This window comes from Lactuca serriola, chromosome 9, assembly GCF_051521515.1.
Source record: "Lactuca serriola cultivar US96UC23 chromosome 9, Lser_US96UC23_V15, whole genome shotgun sequence".
NCBI lineage: Eukaryota > Viridiplantae > Streptophyta > Magnoliopsida > Asterales > Asteraceae > Lactuca > Lactuca serriola.
The window spans coordinates 221,457,993-221,481,982 of NC_136416.1; positions in this window are offsets into that span (position 1 = coordinate 221,457,993).

Below are 23,990 nucleotides of genomic sequence, written 5' to 3' on the forward strand. Positions count from 1 at the left end.
AACGAATACCTCTTACGAATACAACTTCGTTATGTGTCATCGAGAAAATTCGGTGTCGTCATTCGATATGGATTGGTTTGGATCATCACCTTATCAATTACCTATGTTACGAGAAGACCCTCCACCTAACCAGCTAAATATCGAAACCCTCGTCTCTCAATCTGACTCTGACCCTCTGGTTATCCTTCATCGCAAAACCCCAAAGCACTCTCTGGAGGTGTGTTATACCTTCTGTAACCTTTCCAAAATATTCCTTGTAAACCCTTCGAGAATATCACTCGTATAGCAGGTCAAGATCAAGCACGGAATCTTGGGACGAATACGGTTAGTCTATCACTACTAAGTGTATATGCGAGGATAACATATAATTAAGATTCTACGGACATTGGATGTGTGCTTCCGCCCTATTTCCTGTTCCTTGTCTAGTTGTGGACTTGGGGCAGAGTCACCCATCCAACTATCTTACCAACACTAATTACATATAACCTCCATGCACAAGTTAGAGATAGATGGACCAGGTATGAGTCTTAGCATGAACTTCGGGACAAGGCTACCCAGGAGTACGAGTGAACGTCCTGCCATCCGAATAAGTCTAGTCGTGTAAACCAAACCCACATGCTTCCTATCGAGCTAATCAATCGAGGAACACTACAGCAGGCCCTATGCATCACTCCGAGGAGAAACTATTACTTATGACTTATGACAGCTAAAGACGTACGAGGTCGGCTAGGTCACGCATGACCTCGAACTAAAAGCGGCAGTGTTCGCCCTAGAGGCCTAAAGGCACAATCTCCACGATACGAAGTGTACAATCTTCACCGATCATAAGAACCTAGAAGGCACGGATAGCCCTTGCAAGGACTAGACTAGGCTTGAGCACAACCTACCCCCAGCAACCCGGCGGGCAGAGCAAAAAGAAACCGTTCAAACCTTGGAGGATATGCTAATGGATTGGGTGATTGACTTCGGTAAAGCGTGGGAATGCCTGCCTACCACTCATTGAATTTTTGCATAATAACAACGATCACCTTCGCGTTGGGCTGAAGTGGGAGATACACAGTTAGTGAAAGGGAAATTCCCTAACAGCACCATTACTGGACCTGAAATCATAAAAGAGACAACGGAAAAGACAATACAGATTCGAGAAAGACTGAAAGCATTTCGAGATCGACAAAAGAGCTACGTAGATAAACAACACGAACAATTGGAATTCCAGGTTGGTGACCGTGTACTATTGAAGGTTTCACCGTGGAAAAGAACGATATGTTTTGGTTGACGTGGGAAACTAAATCTAAGCTACATCGGGCCATTTGGAATCCTTGCTAGGATTGGCCACTGACGTACAAACTTCGACTGCCACAAGAACTTAATAACGTACATCATACCTTCCACGTATCAAACTCAAAGGAAATGTCTATCCGACGAGACCCTCGTGATACCAAAAAAATAAAAAACAACGAGAGTCTCAAATTCATAGGGGAACCGGTTGAAATCATGGATCGGGCAATCAAGGGAGTAAAACAAAGTCGCATCCTTGTTGTGGAGGTCCATTGGAACATTAAACGAGGACCCGAATGCACCTGGGAATGCGAGGACCTAATGAAATAAAAGTACCCGCATCTCTCCCCAAATTCTTGAAGTCCCAGTCAAAACGCTAATTTCGGGACGAAATTCCTTTTAACGGGGGGATGATGTGACAATCGTCAATTTCTGGTCAAGTCAAAGTCAAATAAAGTCAACAAGTCAAACCGGTCAACTCAACTGACCCTTGTATATTAGGGTTTACCTTATGTTTACGATTGTACAATGCACCATCTTAATACAAAGCATCGCTTAGAAGTTTCACGTGTTTAGAAAACCTACACCCAAATTAGGTAAGTGATGAAACTACTTAGTAAAACACTATCCCATACCCGTCGGGGGCATATAACATTCATAACAAGGCTTAACGGGGTTTACACACCTTGCTTAACGAAGCTAAACATCGAAAAAGGTCTCAAACGAAGTCTCTCTCCAATCTCTCTCGCTCTATCTCTCACTACCAAAAATCTCTCCCAAATCTTTCAAAGTATGTGAAATCTCTCCCAAATCTCTCTAAGTGTGTGAAATCTCTCCTAAATCTCTCTAAGTATGTGAAATCTCTCCCAAATCTCTCCAAGTATGTGAAATCTCTCCTAAATCTCTCCAAGTATGTGAAATCTCTCCAAGCATGTGAAATCTCTCCCAAATCTCTCTAAGTATGAGAAATCTCACCAAGTATGTGAAATCTCTTCTGAATCTCTCTCAACTTTTTATAATCACTTGGGGCATCCCGACCCTAGAATTAGACGAAAACAGTTCGAAAACGGAAGTTTATGCGAAAAACAACCTTAAGGAGCCGAACCCTCTTAGAGGCGAAACCCTGAGAAACGAAACCCCAAGAAGCCTCCTGGACCGAACTGCTGAAGGACTGAAGCCGAAGACTAGGAGGACCCAACCTCGCATAGGATCGAACCCGAACTCACCCTTCGGTCCGAGATGCTACCTTCGGGTTCGAAGCTACCTTCACTCCATTTCGCTTCCCTCCCCAGCTCGCATGCGAAGCTGCTCAAGACTGAACCCTCCTCTCGGTTCCCATCTACTTTTGGTTCTAAGCACCAAGGACTGAACCTTCGCCCCTGACTTCGCAGATTCACCCCAATTTCCCGGTTTTCAATCCTTTTAGTATTTTAAGCCCGTTTTTCGTGATTTTATCACAGGATTTTCACCCAAACTCGTAGTTTAACATAAGAGACCCTAAATAATCATATTTGGAGTAAAATCATTTCCTAAGAATGATATCTCTTGGATAAGATACTTAAGGTGGAGTGTTGACTAAGCTTTGGTGTATGACACAAGCAACCACTCGATGCCCACTCCATGACCCACCCTTGTCCTTCCACCATACCTGGTCATTTCATTGTCCTTTTCCCACCATTTTGCCTGCCACACTCTTGGTCAAAGGATGGAAAACTCTTATCTCTCCTGACCCTTCTCTCATTCTTCACCAAAAAGCAAAACCCATTCTCTCTCACTTCCTCTCACCAAGAATTCGAGATTCAAGCTGACTTTTGAGTTCTTTATCCATGTTTGGTAAGTAAATTTCATCCTTCACTTGATTTTCTTACATCCTTTCATTCAAATCATTGGTTCCTTACATGAATATCAACATAATTATCGCTAGATCTTAGAATCTTCAAGCATCTCCCAAGTGTGCTTGACTTGGAAACTTCTTCTATTCATCATCCATCCTAAGAAAACACTCAAGGTGAGTTCATACCCCTATACTTTCACATTTTTCTTAAGTTTTTAAGGGGAGGAATACAAGCTAAAACACCAAGAACACAACTAAACTCATCCAACAACTTTCACCAGAAAAGTTTAACTCCATTCACAGACTTTTTTGGTCAACTTAAACATTTTATTTTTCAAAAATGTATAAGGTGCAAATAGTTCATGTTCATACCTTTAAAATGACTACTTGCACATCTCAATACGATTTTTCTACAATTTATGTTGATTTTTACAAAACTGCCTATCATTTGAAGAACAAATCCCGACGAGTATGTGAATATGAAGTTTTTCCCCCAAGTTAGAAGTCACTAAAAATTATCAGAAAATTTATGAACAAACTAGACATATTTTCTAAACACGCAGAATTTACTGATTCTGATTTTGCCTTTTCATGATTTTTCTATAATTTTTCTAAGAACAGGAACAAGAAAGCTAAAACTAGAAATGTTATAATTAGAAAAATGTTAACAAATTCATTTACACCTTGTAACTTGTTGAGCAAGGTGTGTACTATTATGTAAATACATGTTGTTATATTACATGTTATTTTACCTTAGTAAAAGTTATATATATATATATATATATATATATATATATATATATATATATATAAGTAAACAAAAGGGTTTTTACCTTTACAAATATAGTAGTTAACTATAATAAACACAGTTATTAGCATTATATTTAAACGTTTTGCTAAAATATAATAGGTATAGTTTATGTTTCCATTAACACAACAAACACATTTATGAATGTTTTATTCCCATAGAAAAAGGTTTTACAGTCACGCACACCACACGTAAACTTGTTAACTTAAATTGTGAGACATTCTCCTCAGTACTCCTAGAGTACGGGTTAAAATTTCTGGTAGTTATAACCAGAGTCTCTTGTAGGGAGAACGTGATAGTTGTCTATAGAACTATGTTGGGTTTGACAAACCACACCTGAGTTGTATGCAACAGCTAGACCGGCAGGTCTGGGGTGACAAGTGTCATTATCTTTTTCGACGCATGAGAAACGTCGTCGCAGGTTCATTCAGTCATAGTATGATTATAGCGACTCACATAGGTAGTTAACATCACATAAAGTTTACAGGGATTTTGATAAATCAAAAAGGGTTTCATGTTAATTTAAAATCACTTTTTATATCAATAAGTACTAATATTACTGTACACTTTCGGTCTTGGTATTTAAGACTACACATCACTCTTGTAAGGAAAATATTGGATTTTTCTTGGTAACACACAACACATCACAAAGATCAGTTTCCAAAATCTTCATCTAAAAAGCTTATGAACTCACCAACTTAATTGTTGACACTTTTTTAAAACTACTTTTATTCTCAGGAAATCAACGAAACCAAGTAACCAAAAGCTTTTGAGGATGGAACGCTATGGCGTTGAACAACCATTTTTATATCATGTTGTAATCAATCATTGAAATATGTAACACTTAAAACCATGTAAAGCTTTTCTGATTATATTTATGATTGGTTGTATTTACTTTGAGCACTATTATACTCGTTGTTGTGATACTATACAAGAAGTCCGCCACCCTCGGACGTTTCCGCCATCCTTGGTTTGGGGGTGTGACAGATTTCCGATGAGAGATGGTGATCTGCGGGCAAGAACAATGAGCAAATCATTCATTTGTGCATTTATATTCAGAATGTGATAAATTCTCTTTGTAATTCTACTTGTATTTTCTGGGTCCTTTTGGTCTCCACATATTGGTTGCTTATAAGTATTATGATAAATAAGAAATTCACACGGGGAGGGGGGGATCGAAGTAGAGTCACTAGGGATGATTAGGGATGATGATTAGAGTTAGAGTTATTAGATTTACATGTTTATGTTCTATGTTCGATTTCATAGCCAAAGTTATAAAGACAAAATCAATATCACTTGTTCTTTGGTTGCAAAAATAGGTTTACACATGGGTTTTGAGAGAGAGAGAGAGAGAGAGAGAGAGGTGGGCCCCATAATATTTATTAATAAAACTTTAATGTAAATAGAAAAAACCATAAAAAATTTATAAGAATAGCATTTTTCACAAAAAATAGCATTTTTCACAAAAAAAATAGCATTTTTCATTTTTTTCACAAAAAATAGCATTTTTCATGATCAGCATGCCCCTCCTCGGGTCCCATACCAAAGACCAAAATCTGCCCTAAAACACAAAAAAAAGGCTGCTGACCGAGGACTGCTAAGCAGCCTCTACAGTTCACCGGAGAGCTTCTTCCCTTTAATCCGAGATACCGCAGACTCTTTCCTTTTGTCTACCGCAGCTTCCATCTCTACGCCTCAACTCGTTGCCAACCCTAGCACTGCAGACCAAACCGCCTCTACGCACCACAAACTTCACCCTTTCCCACCCACAACTTAACACCTACCACAAACTACCATTTTCACTTCTTCGCATGACTGCATACCTGATCCTTAATCAAACCTACCCGACAACCTCAAGTCCTCGGTATCTGTTTCCTATTCTAGGTACTTCTTAGCCATTAGCCATCCCCACCGCAGCCATACACCTTCCTTATCACTCCCCGGTACCTACTACTCCTCACCACTACAGACCTTCTTAACCTGCAGACCCCCTCCCTCTTTAGTACCACTCCTCAGTACCTCCTCCCTCCTCCACCCCCTTCCCTTTCCTCCATCCTCATCCCCTCTCATAGCAGCCCGCCCTTTCCTTTATTGTTTTTGCCTTTTTTTTTAATTAAAAAAAAAATTTACACCAGTTTTTCTAGCCATTTTTTGCTGAAACCCAACAAATACCTTAGCCTTTTTTTTATTAAAACTAATTTTTTTTATTAAAACCAATTTTTTTATTAAAACTAATTTTTTTAAAAAAACCAATTATTTTTTTATACCAATTTTTGCCACAACCCAACCTATGATAGTCACATTCGTTTACTTCATGCTGATTATATTTGAAGAATTTTATTCTTTCCATGAGGATTACTCCATACTGCAGTCCGACATCATATCTTTCTTCGTGAGGATTGTACCGTAGTTGCGACTGATCAACAAAATTGTTTTGCAACCTTCGCTTTATTAGATTTTTATGACTTGTCGCTTTTGAACTTTGGTTGACGAACCATGTATCTTGAGCATGTGGACTTTATTTTTTTGAATACCACTTCAGGAGTTCCGGCACTACAATTTGGGTAGATTGGTATTTATCAGCACATAAGAGCTTTTTGATGCAGAGTTATTATTTGTTACTTTAGTATTTGTTCGAGTAGTTTTTCACCGATTAAATCAGCCAACTACATATGACCGGAGAGTATTTGTTTTACTCTCATGCTCATGTTTTATCGAGACCTTTCATACATATAGGGAGGGTTTGCATAACTCTTTGTATCTGACACTCTCCATACCGATGATTTGTTGATTTTGATATCCAGTCATTGGTTATCAAATATATGGAGAGAATATTATGTTATCATCCGGATATGATTTTATGATTGTTTGAGTTTGGATTTTCGAGACTTTTGAAGATGATGATTTATTTAGTGATGCGATGTGGCAGTGATTTTTGGTCATCTTGATCAATTTTTTAGCTTTAGTACATATTTCCCGGATCCAGATTAGTTATTATTCAAACTCTATCACAGGATGATTCATTTGTGTTTGCATCCGGTTCAGATCTTATGATTTCTTGTGTTTAGATTTGCGATATTTTGAAGACGAAGACTATTTTAGCGATGTGACATGGCACTTATTTTTGATCTTCCGATCAAATTTTTGGCATTGCTATACCATGTCTTTGGATTTACATTATTTATTATTAGGACTTCACTTTTGGATGCTTCACATTTTTAGCAGGTTATTCTTTTGAAAAATTTTGGGTGTATTTTGATTCAAGAACTAGAGATGTTTTTCAGACTTCTTGAAGCCAAACTGTTTTTCTTTTTGGATCTTCTACTTGATCATGGGGTTTGTGAAAAGTTTGAAGATTTCGATCTTATTTTTTTACTTTATTGGTGGTGCTTTGAAGCTGAAGATCTTTACTGTTTAGAGATTCATGGCCAGTATCAGAAATCACGGACACTTCAGAGTTTCAAAGACATTTCAACATTTGGTTCTCATTATGTTTCATTTTTATTACCACACTTGCTAGTCGGGTACTATGTATTTTAGCCTTTTATCACTTCATTTGTATCCCTCATCATTTGTGAGCATTTAAGGAGAGAATGTTGGAGCATGTAAATGCTCTACAAATTATGAGTGATAGTTAGGTTATTTTATTCCCTTTATTGTATTTTTTCGTTTCTCTCTCCTTATAAATAGAGAGATATGGTCATATAAAAAGTAAGAGTGCACCATGTAGTATCTAGTGAGAGAGAGTGTGGTGGGATCTCTCCCACCAAGGGAGAGTTCTCTCCCAACCCATGTTCTTCATGTATTATTTTTATCTCTCTTTTCTAGTAGATTATGGAATTACTCATCTTATGTTCTTCATTTATATCTTTTTGATCGTTCAATCTCAAGATGTTCATATTACGCACATATTGATCGTCAAAATGGGCTACAACAAATACCTAGATGTTATAATGGCCAAATTCGTAGGATGACATAGTACTTAGAAGTTATCTTGGTCAAATAGAAGGATATGCACCGTACCTAGTTGTTACTTTGCCCAAATATATTGTTTTCAAATAACCATAACTAGGGTATATGTATGAATACTTATATATACAAAGTAATTATGATATCAATAGTTATAATAATCAAATATAAGATAAAATATTTATATTTTGATAGTTATACGAAATCCCTAGGAAGGATAAAGATAAAAGATAAATGATAAAGGATAAAATGTAAAAGAGAAATACCTAAGGTCAATGCATTAGTGAGCTGTTTATATTCATCCAATGGCCTTGATTAAATTTGGCATTCGCCGATACATATAATCGTTAATATTGTGAGAACTAGGAAGATATGTATAGATATATACGAGGTCTAACAACCCTAACTATGATTGCTAGCTATAATCTCGATTGTATAACTTTTTTATTATTCTCTATTCGACGTTCGATGAAGCGTTGTGGCGGGGAAAATTATTAGTCAAACAACATAGATTCTGGGGCCCATGGTAATACATTAAATCACCTTAGAGATTAAACTCCCATTAGGAACACCTTAGAATGGTAGATAAAATATGTTAGGATTATATAAACATCCTAAAAGATAGTAAGATACGATCGACAAATATCCTAGAGATAATAAGATAAGATATTTAGATATCCTAGAGATAATAAGATATGAACGATAGTTATCCAAAGAGATAATAAGAAAGGATCGTTAGATATCCTATAAAGATAGTATATTAGGATTAATAAATATATCCTAATAAAGATAATAAGATAGGATCATTAGATATCATAAAAGATTGAAAAGTTAGGGTTGATAAAATAAATTAGGAAAGGTTTTTCTACAAGAAAAATGATTCTTAAATTAATTTAACCAAATAAATGTTGAAATCTATAAAAACTTGTGCACTCACCAACATCAAGTTGACGTTTTCAAAAATCTCATATGTTCTCAACGAAGGATTATCAACATGAAGACTTGTAGATTTTCATTTAGATTACTAATTTCGATTGACACTCTGTGATTTGGGAAATCTGTATACCATCACCACTCTTCATTTTCCACCATCGGCCGGGGAGGGTGTGACACACTCTTGTTTCTTGTGTGCTTAGTTCCAACTTAGATCCATAATCTTCATCACATTTCTAATAATTTTGAGGCATAAAGTTGCTATCTTGCTCATTACTTCATTAGATCTACTGTTATGTCACCTTATTAGCTTTTGGTCAAAATATTCTTGTTCTTGGAGTTTGAGTGAAATCTAGAACCCTTGAGTGCCTTCTATGGCTTTTGGAGCATTGTGATGATTAAAAATATGGTTTATGACTTAGTTTGGTGTCCATGCTTTTAGTGCATCTATTAAGGACCTAGGTTTAGATATTGTAACTTATTGATATGACTTAATGGATAAAGTTGGAAACATTATCCATTAAGAACTTTGGAAGGATTATATATGAGTTTCTGAGCTCTAAAGATTAAGGGTTAAGATTTGAACCCATTAATAAGTGAGAACTAGTTCCTAAGATGTGGCGAGGTTCTTGCCATGATGTGGTGGCATGTTTCACCATGGTTGTTGTGTCGTGTAGCTACCACGACACGATTATTGGTTGGCCACGACGTGGTGGCTGACCAATGACTTTGATCATTGATCGTTGACTTTTTAACTTAGTTGAATTATTGTCCTACATGAGGGTTTTAGGCTGTAGACTAAGGATTTCCCTCTAAATATTGTATAGATGGGTCGTAGTACGAGTGTGTACTTCTGTGTGAGTCGTGGTTTTTTGTGTTAGAATGTTGATATGTTGTAGTGATCTATTAGCCTCATAGATCTATTATGATTACCTGTATTTCTTGTTATTTTATTTGCATATGTTGACATATTATGGTTGGATTGAGGCGTTCCTGCTCTATGGAGTAGGCTAAGATACCCAAGCGGTCCAGTTGATAACGTAGGACTAAGTAGAGTGACCCATGTAAATGATGTAGGCTCAGGAGAGTGGTCTAGTTGATATTGTAGGCTCAGGAGGTGGTCCAACCTATTTTGTTGGCCTGGTGTACATGCAATGTATGTGCATTGTTGTGTAAGGTATTTTGGGGAACTCATTAAACTTTGTCTTATATTTGTATATTTAAATGTTCTAGGTACTTTTGTGGATTGGGGAAAGGTGAAGGCATGACTATACACATCATCCATTGGTTGTTATGTATTGAGAGAACTATGGTTTTGATACTCTGATTTTATGATATGATTTTGAAACAATTTTTTGTGTGACTTAAGTATTATGGAAAAATGGTTTATTCTCTTTTAAAAATAGAACAAATTTACTATAATTTTTGGGATGTTACACATAAGTTTCCTCCTAGTTAATTGGTGATTTGACAAAGTCAACACTAACCATCTAGTTGGAAGTTGGCAAAACAAGTCCCTAAACTTTAGTCTCTGTCTTTGAAGTCTAAATTTATTATATTTTTTAATTCTCATATTATATATGAAATTTTCATGGTAAATAGTATTGTTTTTGTTAAATTTTAGATTTATTTATCTTATTTATTATTTAAATGAAAATTTAAAATACTCATAAATTAAGGATTTTATAGATTCACCTTTCTTCGTATCCCGAGATTGGTCTTGAAGTTAAAGCTTTCAAGCCATCTTGTTGTTTATGAAGAGCTCGTCAAGTTTGACCTATAAATTCTTGGTGCTACAACGATATCTCGAAATTATATGAAGTAAATTAGGATTACACATTAAGTAAAATCACTATCATAAATACTTGGCGCTACAACTATCTCTTGAAATTATATGATGTAAGTTAGGATTACACATTGAGTAAAATCACTATTTGACACGAGATTCTCTAGACTCCCTATCTTCAGCATCTTCATCGGATGGTGTGGACTTGCCATTGTTATTATCGACCACTTTTTCACCATTAATGTCTAAATAATATGGTGTCATAGTTTCTATTTTGAACTGTCAACAATAATTTTAAATCTAAATTAGGAGTTTATGTTCGTGACAACATATACAAGTTGGCAATGAGCATGAATGACATTCAATGACGGGGCTGGAGTACTCAAGATCGTGGAAATGAATATACGAAGTATGTGAAAGAAAGATCGAAATATAAGTCAAAACGTTTATCATAGCTAAAAGGGTTGTAGTAGTTGTACAATACCATGCATACCCTTTAGGGTGGTGGAGGGTATCAACCCCTCCAACTCATACAACCCACTTACTACATCACTGGCACATCATCTTTTCTCTCTCCTATTTTTCCCATATTTCCCAACCCATGACACATGGAAATTGATCTTTCCTAACTCAATCAACTCACTCCCTGCATAACTATTATTATTAATTAAATTATAATTTTAAAATTAAAACTAAAATAAAACATAACATTTTTAAATAAAACAAAACTAGTACAAATAAAAAGAACACACTAATTAAAAAACACAATAAAAGATAGTACATAATTACAATCCTAAAGCCACAATTTAAATAAACTAGTTACCCGTATATGAAATGGAGGCATGCTTAGTGTAATAGAAAAAGTTTGATAGAATATGGTCGTAGCTTTCAACATTCATTGATTCATGCAATAATTATATGTTAACGGCTCCACCATTGGGGGGGGGGGGGGGAGGGTGATCATATACTCCCCATCTTTTTCATATTCACCAGATGGTGTGGACCTGCCATTGTTATTATCAACCACTTTTGCACCATTAATGTCTAAATAACATGGTTTCATAGTTTGTATTTGGAACTGCCAACAGTAAGTTTAAAGCTAAATTAGGAGTAAACGTCCGTGACATCATATACAAGTTGGTGATGAATATGAACGACATTCGATGATAGGGATGGAGTACTCATGATCATGGAAAAAAACATACAAAGTATTTGAAAGATAGATTAAAACATAAGTCAAAACTCTTATCGCATGTAAAAGGATTGTAGTAGTTGTACAATACCATTGATACCCTTTAGGGTGGAGGGTATAGACCCCTCCAACTCACTCAACCTACTTACTACATCATTATGTCATCATCTTTTCTCTCTCCTATTTCTTCCATATTTCCCAACCCACAACACATAGAAACCGATCATTGCTAACTCACTCAACCCACTTGCCACATAACTACTGTTATTAACTAAATTATAAATTTATAAATTAAAACTAAAATAAAACAAAACATTTTTAAATAAAACAAAACTAGTACAAATAAAAAGAATACGATAATTGAAAAAAACACAATTAAAGAGAATACCTAGTTAGAATCCTAAAACCACAAATTAATATTAACTAGTTATCTAGATATGGAATGTATGTATTCCTAGTGTAATAGAAAACATATGATAGAAGTTGTTTGTAGGTTTCAACATTCAGTAATTCGTGTAGTAATTCTTGGTTAATGAATCCCTCATTAGGGGGGGGGGGGGGTGATCAGGCTGATGCATATGAGATAGCTTAACACCCTTATCTGGAAGTATCATATTGTGTAGTAAAAGACTAGTGTACATTATATCTCTTGTTTTCTTCACTGGCATAGCTCGTGCGAATTATTTTAATATGTGCTAATGTGCTTTAAGGACACCAAAAGCATGTTCTATGTACTTTCTTTCTGATTCTTGTACCGTCTTGAACCATTTTTTTGTTGGTTATTGGATGTGGATATGACTTCAATAATACAACATAGGTTGGATATATTTCATATGAAAAATATTAACCATGCTTGTAGTGTCCTTCATTCATATAAAATGAAGTTGCAGGTGTTGTTTCATGATATCTCGTCAAACAATGGTGATTGGTACAGGACGTTCAACTCATTGTTTGAATTAGCGACGCCATAAAATGCATACTAATACCATAAACATTGTGACGCCACCACTTTTAGTATCACTGTTGGGTACACATGATCACCCTTCATGTATTAACCTCTTAATTCTGATGGGCAATTCCTCTAATCTCAATGTTTGCAGTTAATTCTACAAAGCATTCCAGGGAATCTATGTCTTGTTTCATGTGCTTCGTAAAAAATTCGAATGTTGGTGGATGTTGGGAATTATAAATATCCGACCTTAGATATTTGTAAAACACCATAGTAGAAATTTGAAGACTTTGACTTAAAGTCCTTTCTAGCATATTCAGATAGTCATCTAACGAGTCTGGGTTGCTTTCATACACTATTTGATGCATTGTTGAGTTGCATTTTTGTAGCGTATTGAAACTTCTCTGACTTCTTGCATCCCATGTTGTTTTGAAAGAAAAAGGATAATTCCTCTCAAGGTCACCATTAACACACATAAACAAACATTTTCTTATACGGAACCTTCAAGGAAATTGCCCGTTTGTTAAGGTTGAGGCACTAGCAAAGTAATGGAGGATTAGAAGTTGTTCAAAATTTATATGAAGAATGGAGTGAATAAAGAAAAAGTCATCAAAACTTACAGGTTCCATAAATCACCAAATGCATCAGCTGAGGGACCGTTAGGTGATTGGAAACGACCACCAGCGATACCTCCATCCCAAAAACCCAACCCAACCCACTCACAATACCCTCCACCTATAGGGATTCTGATGTATTCCATTTTTCTAAATATAACAAACAATACACAATTTTTGCACTTAGGAGACTACATTAAATACAAGTATAAAAAGTAATACATTGATTGATACTTTTTTATATGATTGATATATAGGTGTTTTGGTAAAAAATTACACAAGTATTGATCAACCAAATTGAATGAGAGGTTTTGATGTTCGAATTGTGCAATTGAAAAAAGGTAAAGATAATGACACGCTTGTTTACAAGGAAAGCCCTTGATCCTTTCTAAGATCTCCGGCACAAAACCTTAGAAGGTGATAATGATCACCAACCTTGATGATTTTATTAATATAAAACAATGATTGCAGGGAGTATTTCAGTAAGAACAAGTGAAAAAAGTATGCAGAGTAAGCAGAGTGTGTCGTGTGCGAGATATAAGTCTCAGTTTATAGTCTAAACTTGCTAGCAAAATGTCTGATATTCTCAGGATCCTCTATGACTAGCTTTCCGAAAGTTGTTTGACTTGGTATTTCTGGTCTTTAGCATAGTTGAGATGAAACTCTGTTAAGAATAAGTCTTCTCTTGACTATTTCTGCACATGTGTTAGTTATGAACGAAATATAACCTTCATAAACATTAGTAAATAATAATAACGGTAATAGTCGGGATCTTGGGATAGTTGAGGATCCTGAATATCTGATGGGGTTTGAGGATCCTGAGTGCTTTGAGGATCCTAGTCCTAATAATTGCCCCCAAGTTATTCCTACAAATGTAGGAGTTAATTTCGAGAATATTAAACGAATAACTTAAATTAAAGAGATAAGGGGAGAGAGAAAAGTTGTTGAGAGAAAAACTTGAGACACACTTGAACAAACGTTAGAACAAGTATAGTTGCGGAATTAGTTAATCTCAAAGGATCTAAAAGCTCAACAATAATAAGTTAATGAGTTAGATAGTTAGATAGTTACTTGCGGAAATGTAAGGAAATGTAAATAACAAAAGAATATATATCAAGTAAACACATAAGTTGATTCATGTAAGTCCCTAATTTTCCTGTGTATCAATCAGATCCCTTTGATGGTGCGGAATCCCAATCAAACAGATGATGTCAGATCAAATAGAAGAGAAGAAGAAGAAGAATATGATGAATCTATGTATGAATTGATTAGAATGAAAATCCGGATACAAAAGATTCACACACACAAAATGCTCTCTAGTTTCTCTCTTCTCACGTTCATCAATCAGTTCCTCACACCCTAACACCTATATTTATACTTGGGAGTATTGGCTAACTGAACTTGGGCCGTAAATGGGTTTACGGCCGTAAGGTGTTTACGGCCGTAAACTTAACCGTAAACATGACCTGACCGTAAACTAGACTGTAAGCTCATAAAATATTACACAAAAATATAATTGCCCAGAAAAGCAAAGTATAAACCATATTTTGACCCAACAATCTCCGCCTTGGTTTATAGCTTTCTTTTCTTAATGAACCAACAAGCTCCACCTAAAAAGTAGCTTGCTCCTCTTGTCAATCTTCAATGGGAGCTTGGCTTCAGCTTTAACCTTCGATTTCTTCACAGCATCAGGATGAACATATGAATCTTCAATGAATGATTTCATCTTGAGCACTTGAGGTTTTCTTCAGAATTTGGCATTGAACGCACATTGGGTGAGGAGGCTTGACGTACTGATTCTTGAAAGATGACGCTTTCAGCTTGAGAATCTTCAGAGAGAACAGCAGAGAGAACAAATCTTCTGGATCACTCCAGCAGGTTCATAGATAGCAGCAGACTGATTGAAGAGGCTTCAATGCAATCTGTCACATAATCTTCAATTTCTGCTTCACCTTGCTTCTAGGGTTGAAAGATTGAATGTTGAAAGAATAATCTTCATTTCTTGCTCCTTCGAATGAGAATTCTTTGATGCTCACAGACGAAGCCTTGGCTCAGAAATCTTCACCACAAACTCCATGAGTTTCATCTTCACCTGAAATCACTTTTCAAGACAAAACAAAACCAAAAGAAAACTTAGCACACAAATTAAAACAAAAACAAAAATATTTTTAGATTTTTCATATTTTTTGAAAAAGAAATAAAATAGAAATAACACTATTTCTTAATTTTTAATTTTTTGATTTTTTTTTATTTCTCCCCTAATATTTAAATTAGAAGAACACTATGAACAAACTTAACAAAGACAAAAATAATAGCTAACTTTAAGAGTGATTTGGGATCAAAGTTATTGGACAATCTTAGTCTACTTGTCGGTACCCTTATCTCCACATCTTTGTCTGATCGATCGCCAGTATTATGGTCCACTTAAACACGAAAGATTTGTGACAATTTTGGACAATTTACCAATGACATGATACATGCATATATCTAATTATAACTATATCATCATGATTGGCCCTAAATCTTAAATAAATTTTTCTTAAGACCATTTAACTGACTATAACCAGGGATATTGTTGTCTACCTAAATTTGTCTGTGTATCAATCAGATCCATTTGATGGTGCGAATCCCAATCAAACAGATGATGTCAGATCAAATAGAAGAGAAGAAGAAGAAGAATATCATGAATCTATGTATTAATTGATTAGAATGAAAATCAGGATAAAAAGATTCACACACACAAAATGCTCTCTAGTTTCTCTCTTCTCACGTTCATCAATCAGTTCCTCACACCCTAACACCTATATTTATACTTGGGAATATGGGCTAACTGAACTTGGGCCGTAAATGGGTTTACGGCCTTAAGTTGTTTACGACCATAAACTTAACCGTAAACATAACCTGACTGTAAACTAGACTGTAAGCTCATAAAATATTACACAAAAACATAATTGCCCAGAAAAGCAAAGTATAAACCATATTTTGACCCAACAATTCATAACATGGAATGCGTTTAAACCAAGTTAGTGAGTGAGATCAATCTTAGTGATAAAGTCACAAATGACTTTCTCCGAAGAGAAGTATTAATCAGTTATGTTCGAGAGGATTTAGGGAGTAAGAAAGATATAAGATGCGTAAGGAATACTTGAAGATAATTCAGATTTTTTAGATGAGTAAAGAGAGATATGTTATTATATCAATTTTTTCTACGTTTTCATCATCCGAATATGATGAAACGTTTGATGGTCGAAACTCTCTGCGGATTGGAGCTTCATCTTCTGATACTGGAACCTCGATGGTTGTCATATGGTCCCAAGTGGAGCTTGAGTCCCATGTTGTCCGTGCCTCCGGAGTGGAGCTTGAGTCCCATGGGACTCAAGCTCGTAGAACTCGTATGGAGCTTAATCAATCAGAAACTCATCTATTGTCCCAAGCTCCAAACTAGTTTGGATGCCTAAACTAACCGTGTAATTTTCAGGCCTTGTGCAAGGAGGAACAAGAAGAAGAATGGTTAATCGACAGTACCTGCTCCTTGCACATGACCTGATGGTTAGAATACCTTCGAAATTTCAGGCCAATTTGCAACGGTGGAAATGTCACATATGAGGTTATGGTGTTCTCACTACGAGAAACTTCTCTATTCAAAAGGTTGCTTATGTAGAAGGCCTTAAACACACTCTCATCAGTGTTGGTCAACTATGTAAAGCAGACCATCGTGTTGAATTTGATGACCAATTTTGCTATGTAATGACAAGCGATAGGAGTACTTGTTTGATCAAGTCCAGATCTGAAGGTACTATGTACCCTCTGGATGTATCTCTGATCATAGTCAAACCACAGTTATGCTTTCTATCCAAGGCCGTATCCGAAGTCAGTTGGCTATGGCACCGCAAGCTCGCTCATCTTAACTTCAGATACATCAACAATTTGGTCACCAGAGAACTAGTCAGAGGTCTACCAATCCTCAACTTCAGCAATGATACTCTCTGTCCTACATGTGAGTGTGGAAAGCAATTCAAGGCAAGTCACCCCACGGTGATTGATTCCTCAATTTCTGCACCATTAGAACTTTTACACATTGATCTATGCGGTCCATCTACCGTAGCCAGTCTACATCACAAAAAATACATACTGGTTATTGTGGATGACTTCACACGTTTCACATGGGTCTTCTTTCTTCGACTCAAATCAGAAACAACGCAGGTGATGATCAACTTCATCAAGGAAATCGAACTTCAGATCATGTTACCAGTCAGACGTATCCGAAGTGATAATGGAACCGAGTTTACTAACCACCTTCTAAATAGTTTCTTGGTTTCCAAAGGGATTACACACAACTTCTCAGTTCCATAGACACCACAACAAAATGAGGTAGTAAAACGAAGGAACCGCACTTTAGTAGAAGATGCCAAATCTATGCTCAGTTTTGCACACCTTCCTCTCTACTTCTGGGCCGAAGCAGTGGCCACAACCTGTTTTGTACAAAATCGAAGCATTGTGTGCAAACGTCTCAACAAAACACCATATGAGGGCCTTAACAACCACAAGCCAAATGTTCGATTCTTTCATATATTTGGGTGTAGATGCTTCACAATCAACAACAGAGATCACCTCAATAAATTCGCACCGATGTCTGATGAAGGTATCTTTCTTGGCTACTCCACTAACAAGGTTGCTTATCGATTTCTCATTAGATGCACAAGGTTGATAATTGAAAGCTTCGATGTGAAATTTGATGACTATCACATCCGCAACTCCACTCCATCAACTAAAACCACAACAATTCTAGAAAGTGATATTCTTGCCTCTTCGGGTTCATTAAATCTATTTAAAGTAAACTAAGATGGTCTCATTGATCTGATAGATACAGCTAAGTTATCAAAAGTTCTCGTGTCTCTAGTAGCTCAGCAACAACATGCAGATGTATCTGGTCCAACAGTGTCCGAAGAAGTATCCCTAAATACTTCCACCTCGCCGGTTGAGGGGGAAAACTCCACTTCGGACCATACAAGAACCATCGAGGTTCCAGTATCAGAAGATGAAGCTCCAATCCGCAGAGAGTTTCAACCATCAAACGTTTCTTCGGATTCGGTTGATGAAAACATAGAATACATTGACACAAGAACATATCTCTCTTTACTCATGTAAAAAAACTTAATTATCTTCAAGTATTCCTTACGCATCTCATATCTTTCTTACTCCCTAAATCCTCTCGAACATAACTGATTAATACTTCTCTTCGGAGAAAGACATTCATGACTTTATCACTAAGATTGATCTCAATCACTAACTTGGTTTGAATGCATTCCATGTTATGAATCAACTTATGTGTTTACTTGATATATATTCTGTTGTCATTTATATTTCCTTACATTTTCGCAACTAAGTATCTAACTATCTAACTCCTTAACTTATTATTGTTGAGCTTTTAGATCCTTTGAGATTAACTAATTCCGCAACTATACTTTTTCTAACATTTGTTCAAGTGTGTCTCAAGTATTTCTCTCAACAAAAGTAATTTTCAAAATTAACCCTTAATGGCTAGGTAATTTTTAAATCCAACAGATGGATAACTAGCCGTTAATAGTCAAATCAGCCTTAAATCCTAGTATAAATAGAGGTGATCAGTTTCACCATTCTTTACTCGTCTTGTTTTTCTTTTCTTTACTCGTCCTACCTTTCAAGTACCAGCGATTCATTAAAAGGTAACTAATTCTAGATTTTTACTTCTTTTATCATGGTTAGAAAAATAGTCGTTTCTTGCAAAAACATCTTAGCTCTCCCTGAAGACGAATTCATTGACCAAGGGATTCTCTCCTATGAGGAGACATGTTCCTTCGATGACGATGGTATTGAGTCTTTGGGACTCAATGGAGCCTTCAATCATGAAGCTGTTTTTAGGGCCTTCGACCCTCTCATTCAACCTCACTTTTTTTCTCCTACATGGGTGTGCTTCCCTGAATACCATTCTCCTTGGGAATGAAATATCCTTTCGTTAGGATTGTCTCTGAATTCTTCAAGGTGACTGGGATCTCATATATTTAGGCCATGCTGATTGTTTGGAGGATCCTATACTAGATTGACCAAGCAAATTCGTCAAAAGGACTTAATATAGGTCTTCCTGAACTGGCATGTGTAGATGATCTCACAAGCTTCAGGAATTCTTGATTTCTTCTCAAGGTCAAAACCCAACATGTCTCCTCTAGTCCTTAAAACCAAGCATAATGATGGAGCTTGTAAAGAAAAATACCTCTTTGTGATACGTGACTCTGTTCCTAGTGGGGATCTGGAATTCACATCTTCTTATTATGTTTGGTTTTTTTGCAGCTTTCAAATTCAAAGAGCTCGTCCATGATGTTGAGGAATCTGAAGAGAATATCGAGAAGTTCTTGGCCATGTTTGAAGCTGAGAGGTCGTTTTGATTTGATCAAGCCACTCTGCATGAAAGCTCTTCTTCCACTAACCTCATGTCGACAGGTAAGGATCTTTAATTCTTTTTGCTTGTGAAGAAGGTTTTTAATAGTCTTCAGTTATATTTGTATAGGATCCAAAGTCACTCGTTCCAGTACTCGTTTCACACTTGCTGGTCTTGATACAGCTATGTCGAAGGATCATCTGACGGTGAATAAGGGGAAGAGCTCATCCTATCTTCCTCCCAAGAGGTCGACTATTGACTTGACAGTGAAGACTTTGGGATCCTGGAAAATGAAAATTGTTGAGTCAACAGGTCTGTCTTTGGAGAGCCTTGGGGTTGAGGAAGTGCTAATTATTGATTTTATTCTCACTCTATCTTTTATTCTACCTTTTGTTGACCTACTATGTCTTTATTTTATGTCTCTGGTCATGTTTCCGCTGATCTAAGGATCCGAGTTGAGAGGGTTGAACAAACCCTTCACGGGCAGAAGAGGATGTGGAAAGAGACCAATGAGGATATTTTGAGGAGAGTAGAGATGCTCAACAAGGAGAAGGCTGAGAAGGAGGAGGAGCACTTACACGAGATAGGGGAAGTGATCTCTGATGCAAAGGTCAGTGCTGCAGTGGTTGTTTGGGAGGCCAAGATCCATCACGTGGAGGATCTTCAAAATGCAAGTTCCTGGTATGTGTACAGTTGGCGCTAGGTGCTGGCCAAATTGATTGGCAAGCCTACTACCGCCAATCACGTTGTATTGCAGCTGACCGAAGGAGGGGAGAAGAAGGGAGTGACCGATGATGACCAGGCTAAGGTCTAGGTCTGCGAGAAGTTAGTTTAAGTAGCTTTTGTTTTTACCAGTAATGTAAAACAATTAATCTTTTGGGTGGGTTGGTACACAATGCCTTTTGAATGCAATGGGTGTGTTTCTCTCTTTATATCTCTCTTTTGGTTTCTCTTCATGACTGTTATAATATTAGGATCCTTAAATAATCAGGATCCCGGAAAACTTGGTTCGTGCAAACAATCCTGGGACAAAATTCCCTTAGTGAATACATTTTTAGCATACTTGAATTCTGATAATCAAAATATTTTTTCATAGGATCCTAGAACGTTTAGGATCCTTAAACTTTACTTATAGTTTTCGAGAATAAGGATAAATCTCAACTTAGGAAAGAACATAGGATCGTTGTTGACTTCTGATGATATGATTCTTCATTTATGACAATCTATTGTGATGATGATCCTTAATGATGAGGATCCCTACTGATGAGGATCCTTAATCATTAGATCATACGGAGGGATTCCCTTCTTAGGATAACCTGTTTAGGTTATAGACTTTAACAATATTCTTGGGTAATACCATAAATTCAACTAATAACATGTTAATGTTATATAATGGGGAAGGTCCCAACTTATGACGTATGTCATGCGAATATCCCTACTTACGATAATATGAAATTGTTATGATTCATGTGTACTTTCTGGGGAAAAAATCCCAATGTGATAACATGAAGATGTTATAAACCTTACGTAATTTCTAGGGTAAAATCCAACTTTAGATAACATGAAAATGTTATAAACCTTACGTAATTTCTGGTGTAAGATCCCAATTTTAGATAACATGAGGATGTTATAAACCTTAAGGATATTTGCTTATGTTCATAGTTAAGAGGGCTGCCAAGTCACTGCATCGTGAAATGATCCCCTTACTCGTATCCCATAGTTAGATATCGTGCCTTCAAGTGAGGTGTATAAACCTTAGTTCGTGTGAAAGAGATAATTAGCTCTTTAAACCTTAGACGGGATTAAGCACCCTTAAGCGTATGAGGGATGATTCGTCTCTACCTTGTGTATATGATAGTTTAAAGATTATGTAACGACCCAAAAATCAAGGGTAAAGATTTCATTTTTAGTATAGCTAAAGCATTGATACCATTTATCCCAAACATTTCAATGATCATTAAGTAAAACATTTATCAGAGTTCATCCCAAAATCATTCGTTGCGGAGTTCCTAGGTGTGTGGACTGCGATCAATCCAAGCCCTTCCTTTCCAAAATGATGATACATGAAAACATAAACAAACATGTAAGCACGAAGCTAAGTGAGTTTCCCAGAGCATACCCTACACACAATCCACATTTCACATATCATATTAGCTATAAAAGCTACATATATCACATAAGCCATGCATACATAAACCTGTATGGCTGTCGTGGCCTCCCCCCATGGTCTTAAACCTTCATGGCATGGGCTACCCCACATCGTCTTTACTTGGGAATGCCATGGGCTACCCCACATGGTCTTACATCCAATTGCCACGGGCTCCCCCCGGGGTCTTCCTTGTAATAACATACATAATCACATAGCATACCATATATCACATAAGTATCTACACATAACACATACATAAACATATAAGGATGTCGTGGGCTCCCCCAGAGGTCTAATACCATTGTGTCATGGGCTACCCCACATGGTCTTAACCTGGGAATGCCATTGGCTACCCCACATAGTCTTATATCCAACTGCCACAGGCTCCCCTTGGGGTCTTCCATGCAAGTATCATAAAGACAACTAGCATATCACACATCACATAAACAACTAGTATAACACATACCTCATAAACAACTAGTATACTGCATATCACATAAACAATACATATAAACATATAAGGATGATGTGGGCTCCCTCCAGGGTCTTACTCCAGGATGTCATGGGCTCCCCCACGTGGTCTTACACCTAAGTGCCATTGGCTACCCCACATGGTCTTATATCCAATTGCTACGGGCTCCCCCATGGTCTTTCATGCAAATATCACATAGACAAACAACATAGCATATAGCATATAACCAACATGCATACCACGTATCTCTACATCAAATGGTGTACCACATAATACAAAATGGGCCGACCTTGGTGCCTTCGACCCATTGGTATGGTGAGGAGACTCACCCCGCACTGCTGAAGTCCCGTGGATAAACTCTAGCTACTGGTTGACAGGTTCCTGAACTGCAAATATCAAAACATCATCCAATTAATAATTGGGTGCAAACATACAACCATAATTTCATGGAGTAGCAGGCTACATTACCCCGTATTGGCTTGATTCAAGCCCAAGGCCCAAAAGTCAAATCAGGTATCAAAGCCCAGCATATGGCCCAATTTTCCAAATTGGGCCTGAACCCTTACATGGTCTTATTCTAAGGCCCAACCATTTAGTCCAGTCTAAACAATTGGCATTCTGATGGCCCAATGGCTAATAATCCTCAAGGCCTAAACATGGCCCACTTATGGCCTAATTTTCCAAATTGGTCCCAAGCCTCTTTACTTGGTATTATCCTGAAGCCCAATAATTTCCGTTAGTCCATAAATATGTTCCCAATTATCCCACAAAGGCCCAAATCAGCTTAGTCCAATAAGTGGCCCAACAAACATCCAAACCAAATTAGGGGTTTTCACATAAAATGACGATTAGGGTTAAGTGTTCCTACTTAATCCATTAAGTCCAAACATAAAATGAAATTGGGTTTGAGTCATCACTTCACTTGAATGGTCCAAAATACAGGTCCCGATAAGTCCAAACCAATAATCCCAAAATTAGTGTTTTCAAACCCTAATTAGGGTTTCCAACCCAATCATAGCTCAATAGGCCCAATAGCTAGGTGTTTTGATCAATTAGGGTTCATTAGGTCTATTAGGGTTTAGTCCCTTTGTCCAAACATCCAACGAATCAAACAAAACAAGCACACTGCCAACCAACACGGTGGCTGGTTGCAGCAGCCACCACCTCACGGTGGTCGTTAGGGTTTCTTTTCATTATTCCAATTCCTAATTACATTTACAATGAAATGATCAAAAATAAACACACACACACACTCAAAATAATCACATACACACACACAACCACCCTTGTGCTGGTCGACGGTGGCACCTGGTGGCGGTAGCCTTTTCTCAATTTTCCGACCAAGCATATCACACACAGCACAGACATAACATAAATACACTCCTTTGCTTGAGAAACGGACCTAAATCTCCCACTTGCGGAGGGCGGTGACAAAATTGGGACAACAGCCGACAACAATGGCTCTTGGATCGGCGTCAGCGGCGGTAGGAGCGATGGCAGGTGACGAATGACGAAGGGATTGAAGAGGAGGTAAAAGGTTGCAACAAAAACCACAAAACTAGCGGCAACAACAACTGCTGTGGTGGTGTAT